This window comes from Triticum dicoccoides, chromosome 4A (assembly GCF_002162155.2).
Source record: "Triticum dicoccoides isolate Atlit2015 ecotype Zavitan chromosome 4A, WEW_v2.0, whole genome shotgun sequence".
Lineage (NCBI taxonomy): Eukaryota > Viridiplantae > Streptophyta > Magnoliopsida > Poales > Poaceae > Triticum > Triticum dicoccoides.
In genome coordinates this window covers 134,815,357-134,831,334 of record NC_041386.1, presented here as the reverse complement: position 1 = coordinate 134,831,334, position 15,978 = coordinate 134,815,357, and positions in this window count along the sequence as shown.

The following is a 15,978-nucleotide window of genomic DNA, read 5'->3' as shown; positions in this document are numbered from 1 at the left end:
AAGACGAGGCCATCATGTCAGCGTTCTCTGATGGCGTTCGCGATGTCAAGATGAAGGAGGAGCTCGCCATCCACGAGGAGTTGTGTACGGCCCTGGAGATGTTTAACATCGTGACCAAGTGCGCAAGAGCTAAGGAGGGGCGCCTCTCCCTCCTCTAGCTCCCTGCTGCTGACCTAGAAGAGAAGAAAGCCAAGGCCAAGGACGTGAAGCACAAGTGAGTAGCGCTGCTCGCGGCGGAGCCAGACACGAAGCGCGGCCGGGACCACCTCGAGTCGTCCAAGAGCAGCCGTCCATTTTACGCCTTCCACAACGTACACAGCCACAACACCAGCGACTGCCAAGAGCTCAGGGCCATTCGAGATGGACGCTTCGGTTGACGCCCCGAGCGCAATAACGGGGGCTATGGCCGAGGAGGAGGACGAAGTGGGGGACGCTGAGACGACCGCGCCCCCCGTCACGAGTGGCGCGACCGGCCTCGCGAGGACTACTGACAGGAACAGCCTCGTGAGGGCGCCTGGAGGGACCAGCCTCGTGAGGACCGTCCTCAGGGCAATGCTGGCCTCCCTCCGTTGCCACCACCGCCAAGGAGGAACGACGACAGACATCAGGACGAGGGGGCTGGGGGCTTTCAAGAGCCGCGCGCTATCGCCTGCATCTTAGGCGAAGCCCAGGCCCCAGCTTCCCAGCGCATCTTCAAGCAGTTTGCTTATGAGGTGAACACGACCCTTCCCAAGCTCAAGGCCACACACTCGCTTAGGTGGTCCAAGTGCGCCATCACCTTCAGCCCGGCGGACCAGCTCAAGTGCGCGGCGACCGCCGGTGTCCTTTCGATGATCTGTTCACCCATCATCAGCAACATCCAAGTCACCAAGACCCTCATCGATGGCGGTGCGGGGCTCAATGTCCTGTCCGTCGAGATGTTCGTAGCCTTCAAGTGCCATACGATCAGCTACATCCTACCAAGCCTTTCTCAGGAGTGACCGATGGCTCCACCACCTCGATAGGGCAGGTCCGCCTCACTGTCACCTTCTGCCAGCGTAACAACTACCACACCGAGCTAATCGACTTCGATGTCGCCCACATCCGTCTGCCGTACAACACCATCCTTGGGTATCCGGCATTGGCCAAGTTCCTGGCAGTGACCCACCACGGCTACAACGTCCTCAAGATGCCAGGGAGCGGCGGAGTCATCACGGTCCCCTGCAAAGAAAGAGATGTGGTGTGCTCCCTTGAGCGCGCCTTCCAAGCCGCTGCGATTGAAGACCCCGACAACGAAGGCACCCTATACCCTCCTGAGGCCATCCTCAAGAAGAAGAAGCAGCTACTCCACCCAGGGCCTCAGGAGAGCGGCGTCTCCAGTGGCACCACCTCAAGATCCACGCCTGCAGCTAGGGCGCCTCCCTCCCTCGCATAGGAAGGCGCGCCCGGGCCCCTCCTCGGGCAAGGCTCGGGGGCTCTCTTCTGGAGGGCCTCAGACCTAGCAACAATCACGAGGGAGGCGCTCGGGCACCATGTGGAGGCGTGCTTCGCCGCACGTTTCCCTCAGGAAGGCACTGGGCGAGGAGCGCTCGGTGCTCAGGAGTTCATCGTCAAGGCGACCCAGGAGCTTCAAGAGGCAAGGGCCATACGTGGCGACCACCGCCCACCACCCGGCGTAGCTCCCCATCCTGGCGAGGATGGCGGGCTACACGTCTACGTCGACATTCCGAGGCTCAATAGGGCCGCATCTCAAGAGCGTCTCTCGCCTTCGCGCGTTGGTCAGTGTGAGGGTCCACCTCACAGCTACGTTCGCATGCCATTTGGCTTTCCGAACGCGTCTGTCACCTTCCAGCGCCACTTGCGGAGCATTCTGGTGGCTCAGGAGGCCAGACATCACGCTATCCTGGTGGAGATGGCGACGGTCCTCAATGAACCACCCGAGCCCCCGGAGCCTCCTGGGGCTCAGGGCCCTGGCAGCTCGTGAGGAGCAACCCTTTGGCACGCACCTTCAGCTACTCCAACACCACTCCGACTACGGTATCAGGTGACCCTTTCCAGTTCATTCAGTTGGGGGCGCCCCTCGGGCAGCATTATGCGCACCGTCCTCTAGGAGCCGGTGCTGGCGCGGACGAAGGTCCTCCACGCCCTTGTTCGCTGCCGTCGTGTGGGCAGATCCCGCCCGCCCGCCTAAGCGACATCTCACCCACCTGAGGTATAACTTCTTGTACTTGTCCAGCTCCCCAGGTCGCTGCATGTGGGTTTTCTACTATGCGACTACTCCCCAGCTCCCCATGTATAGTAGCTAGGGTTTGTCGGCTGGTCCAACATCACCTACTATTATAGAGGAAATGCCACTCGAAAAGTTGTCCTGATTTATGCCTCGGTGGAGGTATACATGTTGTTTCGATAAAAAGTACATGGTGGTTGTGCGGTCATTGTCCATATGCTCCTATTGTTGCTGCTAATCTGATACTATCACTGGTTAAATGAAGAAATGCTTTTTTTTCGAGTATCCCGAGCATCTCTAATAGCTTGTCTATATGGATGTCTATACTCATTTTCCACGGCGTGAGCCCAAAACAAGCGTCCAACAGCTTGTCTATATGGTCGTCCAAATATACACATCCTCTAAATCGACCTCGACAATGTCCACGCCTGGACAATGTGAAGGCGTCGTCTAAACACGACTGCAGTCATGATTTCTTCCTCTCCCCAGCGACGGCCCACCTGTCATGGTCCCTGTATATAGACGTTCTAATGCAAAACTAGACGTGTATATGAGGGAATCTTTTTAGACCATTGTCTATATGAATATATAGACATCCAAATATGCACATGCTATTGGAGATGCTCTTAGTTCCCATCAAGATAATCATGATGCTTCTGTTTGTTGGTGTACTTTTCATTAATTCTTATTGACAATTGATATGTCGCTGTTAATCTTGTACCACTGCCAAAACAAAGTAACAACACTATATCCATTTTTATATTTTTGCAAACAGCGATGCGTATCTCCATACCCGGGCATGTCTTCCTCAATTTTAGTGGAACTACACAAAATTGGATGGCCATTGTTGTTCCGCCTCACTGTCCTCTGCCACGTGGTTCTTCCTTCCTCGAGATTGATTAATGAGAAGAAATAGACCATAGTGAGGATTTGTCGAACTTCATAGGTGCCTCACCCAAACTTGATGCCAAACGGATGATGCATCACCATGATGACCTATCGATTCTCATGGTTGCGTCGGCGGGTGAAGCTGATTGATTTTCGACGAAAAACAAGTTGTCTTCCATTAGTGTTCTTTTCTTGTTACCCACAAAGATGATATCCTTCATCAGTTCACCTTGGTTGCGTTGGAGACGCAGTTGTCTTTAACGTTGGTGCAATTTTATCACACAATTGGCTATGAACCAAATGTTTCCTCGAAGAAGGATCGGCGTTGGTACTAAGAGCATAAGTTTTCTATTGATTTCTAAGCCTTCTCACAACTTTGTCTTCAGCTCCCCTGTAATTTTATTTGTCCAGCTATTAACTTTGATTAAAAAATGGTGTGGACTAAAAACCCGGATGGACGTAGTAGCCCTCCATTTTTATTTACTCTGCATATTAGATTTGACTGAAGTCAAACTTTGTAAAGTTTGACCAAGTTTAGGCCGAACACAACAAACCATAATTATTGAGAGAGGGTAAACTGTACATACTCCCAAACCTTTCCGATAATTGAAATTAAAATTGTTTATTTGTACACACTCTCACATGTTTCCGATAATTTGGCGCATGTGTGGTTGTTCACTTAAGGGAGGGTAGTGTACCGCACGTGAAGGACAGGAAGTGTGACCAGGACGCGTGGATCGTTAGTTCATCGAAAGTAGTAGTTTTCTTCACTGGTACGTTAAATAAAAAGTTTTGTTCCATACTTACGCAATTTAAAATGATTGTTGTGGAGAGAATAATAAAACCACTCTGCTATATATTAGTAGTATACATGAGTACTATATGGACGTAGCTTCATTGACTTAGTGCACTTGCCTTTGGGTGTATGACAGGTGGGCCCAAAATGTGGCTGGCCCACCTGTCATACAGCCAAAGATAGGTGTAGTTAAGGCACCGGAGCTTAGTCCGTAATACAGTATATATGTAGCACACTATATAAGCTGGAGCCTCAGCACTTGTTCGCTAGGGTTTGAACTCTCCACACTCTCGGTGCACTACATATATATATATATACACGCTGGAGGCTCAACGTTCCTTTGCTAGGGTTTGCTATATTCATAGTCTCTCACCCTCTTCACCAGATCTAAACAATACCGCGTTGTGGCCTCTTTCTCTCCCCCCTCATAGATGGTGAAGGAGGCGTCCGGATCCTGTCGCACCGGGAAGGGGAGGAGGTGCAGCGTTCACTCTATCGCCTTCGGCGAGGGAGGCAATCCACTGCCGGCTGCGCTGTTCTCTTTCACCCAGCGCTTGTGCGGGACAGCCACCGACCCCTTCTTCCTTGCTGTCGTATGTAGTGTGGGCAGATCCGGCCTCTCGCCGCACGCCTTGCCACATCCTGACGACCCTAAGGTATAAGTTTCTTTGAAATCGTCATTGCTCCAACTGCATGCAGATCTTTTTCGATTCAGTAGTCGAATCTAGGACGTGGGGTGGAGCATGAATCTAGGACGTGGTTCAATGAGGAAAGAAGGGTGCGGTGGGGTGGAGCATGAATCTAGGACGTGGTTCAATGAGGAAAGGAGGGAGGGAAAGTAGTATAGACTGGCTATCTAGCCGCTTTGTTGGTCGAAAAGGGAAAAGGGGGTAACGCAGTACACACATCTGTAAGGAACCGATCTCTTTGTTGAAAAGGGAAAGAAACTGGGGGGGTCGGTTAGTTTGTGCAAGACTAGATTTGCTGCCCTCACATAGGAAAAAGGTTCAAAGAGAACAAATATGGGACCAACACAGATATGCTACTTGGCTACATACTCTGCATCACCCATTTATACGTGTGGACGCACATGGTGCTGGCATGTCCCATATCCCATGTCCCATACAACTATTTTGCTATTGTTAATCTAAGAATGATGCTGGAAAATTGAAGCAATGCCACTGTTAAAAGTGAATTACATTCTTAACGAATGTTGTTTTAAGAGAATGTCTCTGTTAATATGAATCAATGCAACTGCTTTAGAAATGCTACTGTCCTACTTTGTTTTCCATCAAGATAAGTTAGATGCTTCTTTTTGTCACCATTTGTTTCATCCTCCTTTATTGGACAGTAATTGTTTCCTTTTTTGCCTCTATTAAAACAGGGATATCTATTCAACTTGTTGCTATATCAAACTTAAATTTCACACCGACAACTTTGCTTGATTTCAGTGCAACTGCATAAAACGAGATTGGATTTCCTATTCATGTTGGCAGATTCGTAGGTGATCTTGTGTGCGTTGATGTCTACTACACAACCTTATTCTTGTAGACGTTGTTGGGCCTCCAAGTGCAGAGGTTTGTAGGACAGTAGAAAATTTCTCTCAAGTGGATGACCTAAGGTTTATCAATCTGTAGGAGGCATAGGATGAAGATGGTCTCTCTCAAGCAACCCTGCAACCAAATAACAAAGAGTCTCTTGTGTCCCCAACACACCCAATACAATGGTAAATTGTATAGGTGCACTAGTTCGGCGAAGAGATGGTGATACAAGTGGTATATGGATAGTAGATAAAGGTTTTTGTAATCTTAAAATATAAAAACAGCAAGGTAACTAATGATAAAAGTGAGCGTAAACGGTATTGCAATGCTAGGAAACAAGGCCTAGGGTTCATACTTTCGCTAGTATAAGTTCCCTCAACAACAATATCATAATTGGATCACATAACTATCCCTCAACGTGCTACAAAGAGTCACTCCAAAGTCATTAATAGCGGAGAACAAATGAAGAGATTATGGTAGGGTACGAAACCACCTCAAAGTTATTCTTTCCAATCAATCCGTTGGGCTATTCCTATAAGTGTCACAAACAGCCCTAGAGTTCGTACTAGAATAACACCTTAAGACACAAATCAACCAAAACCCTAATGTCACCTAGATACTCCAATGTCACCTCAAGTATCCATAGGTATGATTATACGATATGCATCACACAATCTCAGATTCATCTATTCAACCAACACATAGGACCTCAAAGAGTGCCCCAAAGTTCTACCGGAGAATCATGACGAAAACGTGTGCCAACCCCTATGCATAGGTTCATGGGCGTAACCCGCAAGTTGGTCACCAAAACATACATCAAGTGAATCACGTGATATCCCATTGTCACCACAGATACGCACGGCAAGACATACATCAAGTGTTCTCAAATCTTTAAAGACTCAATCCGATAAGATTACTTCAAAGGGGAAACTCAATTCATTACAAGAGAGAAGAGGGGGAGGAGAAACATAAGATCCAACTATAATAGCAAAGCTCGCGATACATCAAGATCGTGCCAAATCAAGAACATGAGAGAGAGAGATCAAACACATAGCTACTAGTACATACCCTCAGCCCCGAGGGAGAACTACTCCCTCCTTGTCATGGAGAGCACCGGGATGATGAAGATGGCCACCGGAACGGGTCTAGATTGGCTTTCGGTGGCTACAGAGGCTTCTGGCGGTAGAACTCCCGATCTATTGTGCTCCCGGAAGTTTTTAGGGTATATGGAGATATATAGGCGGAAGAAGTACGTCAGGGGGCCACGAGGGGCTCACGAGGGTGGAGGGCGCACCCAGGGGGTGGGCGCGCACCCTGCCTCGTGACCTCCTCACAGAGCCCCCGACGTGCACTCTAAGTCTGCTGGGCTTCTTTTCTTCCAAAAATGAGTTCCGTGAAGTTTCAGGTCAATTGGACTCCGTTTGCTTTTCCTTTTCTTCGAAACCCTAAAACAGGGTAAAAACAGAAACTGGCACTGGGCTCTGGGTTAATAGGTTAGTCCCAAAAATAATATAAAAGTGTATAATAAAGCCCTTAAACATTCAAAACAGTAAATAATATAGCATGGAGCAATAAAAAATTATAGATACGTTGGAGACGTATCATGCGTCATGACAAGTTGGTACTTGCCTTCATCCACATGATCGTGCAGTGTGTTTTGAGATGCTATGCTACTTGTATTGGTACTGTTTTAATAAATGTTGAATTGAAGCTATTGTATTGCTCTCTTTTCCCATTAAGTAGTGAACAAAAATGGTACCAACCCATACATGATGCATGTTGCTTTGTTACAACAAACTCTGCATCACCCCTTTTATTAGTAGATGGTGTTGTTGCGCCCACTCTCCCCTAGAACTATTTATGCTTTTTGTTAATCTAATGCCGCTGGTAAAATTAAGCAATGTCACTCTCAGAATTAACTATTGAATCTTAGTTCAAAACTGCAACACTTGTTAGGGATTGGCGGGATTACCATTTTGGTGGCCGCATGTTTCATCCTCCTTTATTGGCCAGTAATTGATTCCTTTTTTGCCTCTGTTAATACAGGGATATCTATTCAACTTGTTGCTATTGTGACATTTTGCTTCGCTATGTGAAACACTTTTGTTTTAAGACTGTTTTGTGTAGTTCAATTTGAATGTCACATCAACGACTTTGCTTAATTTTGGTGGAACTGCACAAAAGGAGATCCTGGATTTTCATATTTGTGTTGGGATTTCTTTCAAGTCCTCCTCGCGAGTCTTGAAAGGTCAGTACCGACTTTCCTCGGAATTAACTACTGAATCTTAGTTCAAAACTGCAACATTTGTTAGGGATCGGCGGGACTACCATTTCTGTTAGGGATCGGATAGAGTACATGTTTAAGAAATGTATTGTTCAGATAATGTCTCTGTTATTATATATCAGTTATAGTGCTTTACAAATGGTACTATCCTGCTTTGTAGTTCTCTCTACATGTTTTACCAAGGTATTGTTAAGATAATGTCTTTGTTAAAATGAATCAGTCGCATTGTTTTAGGAATGGTACTTTTCTGCTTTGTCGTTCTTTATACATGTTGAAACAAGGCATTGTTAAGATAATGTGTCATTTAATATGAATGAATCACACTGATTGAGAATTGCTACTCTCCTACTTTGTTTCCCATTAAGATAAGGTAGATCAGTAGATGTTTTTCTTCTGGGAGTACAAGTCATCAACCGTTATTTCTCAGTAATTGTTTCCCTTATACCTATTGTTGCTTACAGGGATATCAAAATTAAACCTTGGTTTTATTCTGACTTTGATTTTAGTTGAACTACACAAAAGGAGCCAATGTGTCTAAGGCAAACTGCTACATTAGTTGGTCCATTTGGTCTTACTACTTTGCAGAAAGAAGCAGTCACTGTTTGCGCTACATTACACAAGGAATAATTGAGCAGCTTTATAGAGTATTAGTAGATGATGGTGACATGACTAGTCTGCAGAGAGCATAGGAAACTCTACAACACGTGGAGTGCACTGAGCAAAAAGTGCCCAAACAAGTACACGAAGCCAGGACATGACTCCAAATCTATCAATGTCATCCTAAGCAACAATGATGGGGCATCTGGGCATGGTAATCTATTTACCGTACTTTCAGTTTGTTAGTCCACCGATTGGTGGGTTGACACTGGGGCCAATATTCATGTGTGTGCTGATGTGTCTTTGTTTTCTGGCAACATATAAATACGAAATTCACAGGGATGCTCAGCTTGATTTTAGTGGAACTGCACAAAATGTTCACATGGTTCGTGTCCTCCATAATACTTCATCATGGACAATACATCGAATGGCTCTCTAATCATTCGTTGTCACCTTGAGACACTGGACTATCAGATGACAAACTGATGACAAACCCTGTCCGTTCCACAATCATAGGCATTACATATTTTGAATGGGAAAAGCTTGTCAAAGTTTAATCATTGATGTTAGCAAGAAAACATTAGTTTAATATATTAGAATTAGAAAACCTTGTCAATTTTTGCTCATTGATGTTAGCCAGAAGACATGCATTTGATAATTTGACTGGGACGCCCTTTTATGTAAGCAACGTTGATCGTTTTTTCCTATTCCTATCTTCAGTTCAGAAGTAAATATTTACTCTGCTGAGATGCATAGTCACATGAATGTTGACTTATGTGAGGTATTTTAAGAGTTTGTTCTGAATGTTTTCTATGTAATGCCAGGCCTTGTGAGTTTGATTGCAAAGTTGAGCTTGGAATGCTATGGCATGTGGCATCATGAGCTGTTCACCGTGCCTCCTGAGAATAATGCTTCATATGGTTTTGCATGTTGATCTAATGCCCGTGATTTGCATGTTAAGAAGATCATCCTCTTCTGTTGTTTCTATGCTTAATAAGTTCATTGTCTTATGTTTCATTCATAGCCTATATGACAACTCGGGTAGGTTAGAGGTGAAACCATATGATCTTCCGACCAACTCATCATCTTAGACCGTGATTGGATCGTCGTTTTCCAACCAAAACCGCTTGTAAGACTAACGCTTGTAAATAAAAGCAGATGGTCTCGGGCGAAGCGCTTGGTTGGTCGATTTCGACTAGTAAAATATACACTGATCTCTCAAATTACACGCGTAACCCGCCGGTTTTACTTACAGACCTCGGGCCCTTGGTTTCATGACGCCTGTATTTTACGCGTTGTTTCCGATGACGAGTAAATTACACTTGTATCTTAATACAGGTGTGAAATAAACCCGAGCTCCTAAGCACGGCCTTACCGTTTCATGCCCTCTCAGTCTCTCGAAGGTACTCATAGGTGTTCGATGATCCTGGCATCCTGAATGAGCAGCAGATGTTGTATTAGACCATCTGTAGGGCCTGCGAGGCCCTCTCCATCGTCCTTCAAGTTGTTGCGCTCGTAGTGGCACCGAGCATTGTCGACATGGTCAACGAACATGAGGATTCAGGAGATGACTTTATTTTGACTGGATGATAGTAGGGGCCCACTAAGGCCATAGCCGTACGTAGGCAAGTGCCTCCTTATTATGTACAACTATATTTTTTTTGCTTCCTCCTGGTTTCATGACATCACGGTCCGACACCATTATCAACCTATATAGTCAATAAACGAGAGAATTGCATAAGGAGCGGCCGACAGCTGGGACCAAGCCATTACGTGTTGTTTAGAGGAGAGCAGGGTATTAATTGGGAGGGCTGTGGCCCATCTAGCCCAGGCCAGATATCCAGCCTAGATATTAATTTTTTCAAGCTGAAAATGGCTAGCCCATCTATACTTTTTTTGAGGAATACCCAGGCAAGGTCAACTTGTTATTCTCCGCCCCGCTGGGCTGCAAACCTTTTCTAGGAGGGATGCATTAGGCTTAACAGGAAAATGGGCTTTAATTTATATTAAATGGGATGTAATTATAAAAATTGAGCAGTAACTATAAAAAATGCACCAAACACGTAATTAGTTTATAAAATATTATTTTTGGAATTTGAAAATTTTAATTTCATTAATTGTTGCACGCGCAATGTTTCGTTGGATTTTTACGTAATACAAATTTATATTGAAATTGTATTTAATCTGACTAGAAATTTCGGGATAAAAATATTTCGGATCCCATGAAAATGTGGGAATTTTTTTGAATTCTATTTTGAACGGTTGGTTGAAATTATTAATCGTTGTCCTTGCTAGAAAATGGGTTGTATTTTTAACAAACTATAAATGGGCTGTAGTAAATTCTATTAGAATTCAAAAATGGGTTGTACATTCTTACAAATCGCAAATGGGCTATGAGTTCTCTGCCACACACTTGTGGGCCTACTAAGTTGACGCATCCCCTAAAAAAGTAAGTTGATGTGTATGCAAGGCTTTGTCAACTTATAGTCAACACACGGTTCTAGCAACAGTGGCCGTTGGATGTCCATCCAACGAATGTTGTGCTTCTTCTTCAATCTCGGATATTCTAGTTTCAGCCGCCCAAAAAATGATCCCTCCCTGACATCTGGGGTGCACCGTTTCAGAGGCTGACCCGTGGGCCTACTAAGTTGACGCGTACCAAGGGCTTTGTCAACTTAGTCATTATAAATGATTCTAGCTGCAGTGACCGTACGATGTCCATCCAACAACCGTGCTTCTTTAACCTCTGGTCTTCTTGCTCCAGCCGCCCAAAGCAACACCAGTTGTGCCGCGTGCTCCTGCCTCTCGTAGCCGGCTGTGCTGCCGTAGAGGCCTCACCGCCCCTACTACTCCCACCGCTGGCTAGGCCATCCCTCTACTCACACACACCCCCTGTTATTCTGCGGCAACGACAGCCTCACACCGCAACCGAACAAGTGAACTTGTACTTCTCTCCGCGTGGGCATCCACTGCTGCGTCTTCCCCGGCTCCGCATCGTCCCCTTCCTAGGCCTCGCCATCGTCCACCGCCCCGGTGCTCTCGGTGCGGCGTGGTCAGCGTGGTCAACGAACAACATCCAGCAGACGTGGACTGTACGTGGAGAGGCTGACAGCTGGGTCCACGGACGCACACAAGGAAATGCCTCCCTATTACGCGGAAAATAATTATTCCTCCACCTGACATCTGGTACCCACCGGAAGGGCCTCTGTATTTCGCGAAAAAAATGCCCCCCCCCCGCTGACAGGTCGAACCTACCAGCTATATCTTCACACGCAAGGAAGTGCCTCCTTATTACGCACAAAAAAATGAATACTCCCCCTTCTAGCTGGGACCCAGCATAGTGGGAGGCTGACTTGTGGGCCTACTAAGTTGATGGGGACGGAGGGCTTGTTCAACTTAGTCAATATGAACGATTCTAGCTCCAATGACCGTACGATGTCCATCCAACGGCCGCAGTGCTTCTTCAACCTCTGGTCTTCTTGCTCCAGCCGCCCAAAGCAGCATCGGTCGTGCCGCCTGCTCCTGCCTCCCGTGGCCGGTTGTGCTGCCGCGGAGGCCTCGCCGCCCCTACTACTCCCACCGCTGGCCAGGTCATCCCTCCACTCACCCACACCCCCTGTTATTCTGCAGTGACGACAGCCTCACACCGAAGCCGAACCAGTGAACCCTCGTACTCCTCTCTGCGTGGGCATCTACTGCTGCATCTTTCCCGGCTCCGCTTCGTCCCCTTCCTAGGCCTCGCCGTCGTCCACCGCCCTGGTGCTCTCGGCGCAGTGTGGTCAACGTGGTCAAGGAACGACTTCCATCGGAAGAGTACTGTACGTGGAGAGGCCAACAGCTGGGTCCACGGCCGCAACAAGGAAGTGCCTCCTTATTACATGGAAAATAATGATTCCTCCACCTGATAGCAGAGACCCACCGGATGGGCCACCGTATTTCACAAAAAAATGTTTCTCCCCTGACTGCTGAGACCCACTAGCTACATGTCCGCACGGAAGGAAGTGACTGACAGTCAGGACCCACACGGTCGAAGCATACGTAGCGTTGTCATTCTGGTCGTGAACGTGTACATACATACGATCGGTCTGTCCGCAGGCTGCAGCAATGAACCGTGGCCGTGTAAGGAAGGGCACGTGTCGTAGTAGAGGCGCACACATAGTGTGTACACGTATGTACAACGGCCAGGGTGTGAGAAAGTAAATATGGCCATGTACGTACATACGGGCGGGGTCTCGAATGCCTACTCGCGCATACGTATGGCCAGGGCTCGTGTACATGGCTGGGTCGGAACGGAGAAGCTACGAAGTCGTCGTGATCATGGGGAGGCAACCGGCTGGGTCGGAATAGAATGCGTCGTCGTGTTCATCGGGAGCCAACCGGCTTGAACAGAACAACCAATGGAAACGAGGCCTGGCGTACCGCAAAACGGAGGAAATGGCCTTGTGTTCGACCGGCCACGGTCGAAACGGGATCCTGTTCATCGGGAGGGGTCTGGCGTACCGCAAAACAGAGGAAATGGACATCCTACGGTGGAAACGGGGTCCTGTTGATCGGGAGGGGTGTGGCATACCGCAAAACGGAGGAAACAGACTTGTGTTGGAGCGCTATGGTCGAAATGGGGGTCATGTTCATCGGGAGGGGTGTGGCGTACCGCAAAATGGGACTCCACGGGATATTGTTCATCTCCATCGTCGACTGCCTCCACGGGCTACTGTTCATCCACCGTCGACTGCCTCCACGGGCTACTGTTCATCCACCGTCGATCTCCTCCAGCCTCCACCTGCGACTGTTCATCCACGGGCTCCTATTCATCCAGTCTCCACCGCCCGCTCCTCCACCGGCTACTGTTCAACCAGCCCTCTCCACGGGATCCTGTTCAACCACCCCTCCACGGGCTACTGTTCATCCAGCCCTCCACCGGTTACTGTTCAACCTGCCCTACACAGGGTTGTCCTGTTCACCCAGCCCTCCACGAGCTCCTGTTCATCCACCCCTCCACGGGGTCCTATTCATCCACTGGCTCGATCGATCGGGGTCCTGTTCATCCAATGGCAATGACCTCTACTACCACGGGGCCCTGTTCATCCAACTCCCACTGGGAACTGTTCATCCAAACCCCCCAACAACGCTCACTGTTCATCAAGGGAAGGAGGCAGCAGTGTTCGATCGGCTTCAGTTAGTAGCAGTAGCGAAGGAATCACTTGGTTTGAGTTAACAGCAAGGGATCGATCAATCGCTCGGGTTCATTAACGCGTAGCCTGCACTGCAATCACTCGGGTTCAGTTAGATCCCAACGCCTCGCACCCACGCGCCTACGTGTATGAGAGAAACGCACATCGCTCGGCCCCCAACCACCCACCATAATCGGGAACTCCCCGATATTTTCCTCGCCCTCGCTTCTACCACGGTTTTCTCCGTCATGGACGGCCCAAAGAATGTCATGCAACTGCGTCTCCAGCCCGCCCAGGACGAAAAGCTCATTTTTTGTCATGATTTTTTGTCATAGAAGTAGGAGCCCACCACATCTATGATGATACCAGATTTTGTCACAATAATCATCATAGAAGTGTCATAAGCATGACAGGAAAAAAATTCGTTCGACCCAAAATGTCACAGATGTGTCTTTTTTTGTAGTGCTTAGTGGTGTCATGTGCACGTCGACTACATGACACTTCACCATATTTTGGGCCTAAGGGAATGCATTGTGGAGTAGCAATTAGATGATGGCTTGCGAGAGTGACAGAAACTTAAACCCTAGTTTATGCGCTATTCCGTAAGAGACCGATTGGATCCAATAGTTTAATGCTATGGTTAGAATTTATTCTTAATACTTTTCTCATAGTTGCGGATGCTTGCGGGAGGGTTAATCAGAAGTAGGAGGTTTGTTCAAGTAAGAACAACACCTAAGCACCGGTCCACCCACATATCAAATTATCAAAGTAGCGAGCACGAATTAAACCAACATGATGAAAGTGACTAGATGAAATTCCCGTGTACGCTCAAGAATGCTTTGCTTATCATAATTGACCGTTTTGGCATGTCCTTTGCTCAAAAGGATTGGGCGACCTTGCTACACTTTTGTTACTACTATCGTTACTTGCTCGATACAAATTATCTTGCTATCAAACTTCTCTTCTACTTACAATTTCAGCACTTGCAGACATTACCTTACTGAAAACTACTTGTCATTTCCTTCTGCTCCTTGTTGGGTTTGACACTCTTACTTATCGAAAAGAGATAGAATTGATCCCCTATACTTCTGGGTCACCACCACCCAGTCATATACGGTCTCTGAAACACAATATTCCTTGTGTGAGGTTACATCTTTTCTTTGGGTCTGGTCTGACAGCTAGCAGTTCCAACAGTTTCTGGGCATGAGGGTTGCAATTGTAGCTAGCCATGATGTCTTCCATCCACGTAGGTTGACACAAGGTGACTGAAAACAGTGTCTCATCTGCATTCGCTCGTGATAGAGCATCGGCTGCGGTATTCAGAGAGCCTTTCTTGTACCTGATGGTATACTGAAGCCCGAGCAATTTGGTAAATGCTTGTTGCTGCCAAGGTGTGTTCAGATGCTGCTCTTCAGGATGGATGAGGTTCTTCTGATCCGTGAGAATCATGAACTCATTGTGTTACAAATAAGGCCTCTATCATGGTTTGTCACGGCAGATGTCCTTGTGAAAGGACTTAGTCGTGGAGCCATCGCTACGGGTTAGCTTAAGGGGGTTAAACCGGACAAGGGGACACGGGGAATTTTATACTAGTTCGGCCCCTTCGAGGAAGGTAAAAGCCTACGTCTAGTTGTGATTGGTATTGCTAGGGTTTCGAAGGCCAGGGAGCAAATCCGCTTTGTCTAGCTCTCGAGTTGTTGTCTGTCCCTAAACCGCTGCCGGGTCGTCCCTTTATATACATAGGTTGACGCCCGCCGGTTTACAGAGTCCCAAAGCCAGATCATAAACGTATCCAGTCCGGTCTCTATCCTTCCTATCTTACAATACAAGTTACATGACTAAGCCGGTTTACATTTATAGGCTTTAACCCGCCTTTGGGCCTTGGGCCTCCATGAAGTGCCATCATCCTTGCATATTTTGTTAGCACCTTTAGGATTGACAAAACTTTCTTGTTGCATCATATACAACTCTTCTTTAATAAATCCATTAAGGAATGTAGTTTTGTTTATCCATTTGCCAGATTTCATAAAATGTGGCAATTGCTAACATGATTCGGATAGACTTAAGCATAGATACGAGTGAGAAACTCTCATCGTAGTCAACACCTTGAACTTGTCGAAAACCTTTTGCGAAAATTCTAGCTTTGTAGATAGTAACACTACTATCAGCGTCCGTCTTCCTCTTGAAGATCCATTTAATCTCAATGGCTCGCCGATCAATGGGCAAGTCAATCAAAGTCCATACTTTGTTCTCATACATGGATCTCATCTCAGATTTCATGGCCTCAAGCCATTTCGTGGAATCTGGGCTCATCATCGCTTCCTCATAGTTCGTAGGTTCGTCATGGTCAAGTAACATGACCTCCAGAACAGGATTACCATACCACTCTGGTGCGGATTTCACTCTGGTTTACCTACGAGGTTCGGTAGTAACTTGATCTGAAGTTACATGATCATCATCATTAGCTTCCTCACTAATTGGTGTAGTAGTCACAG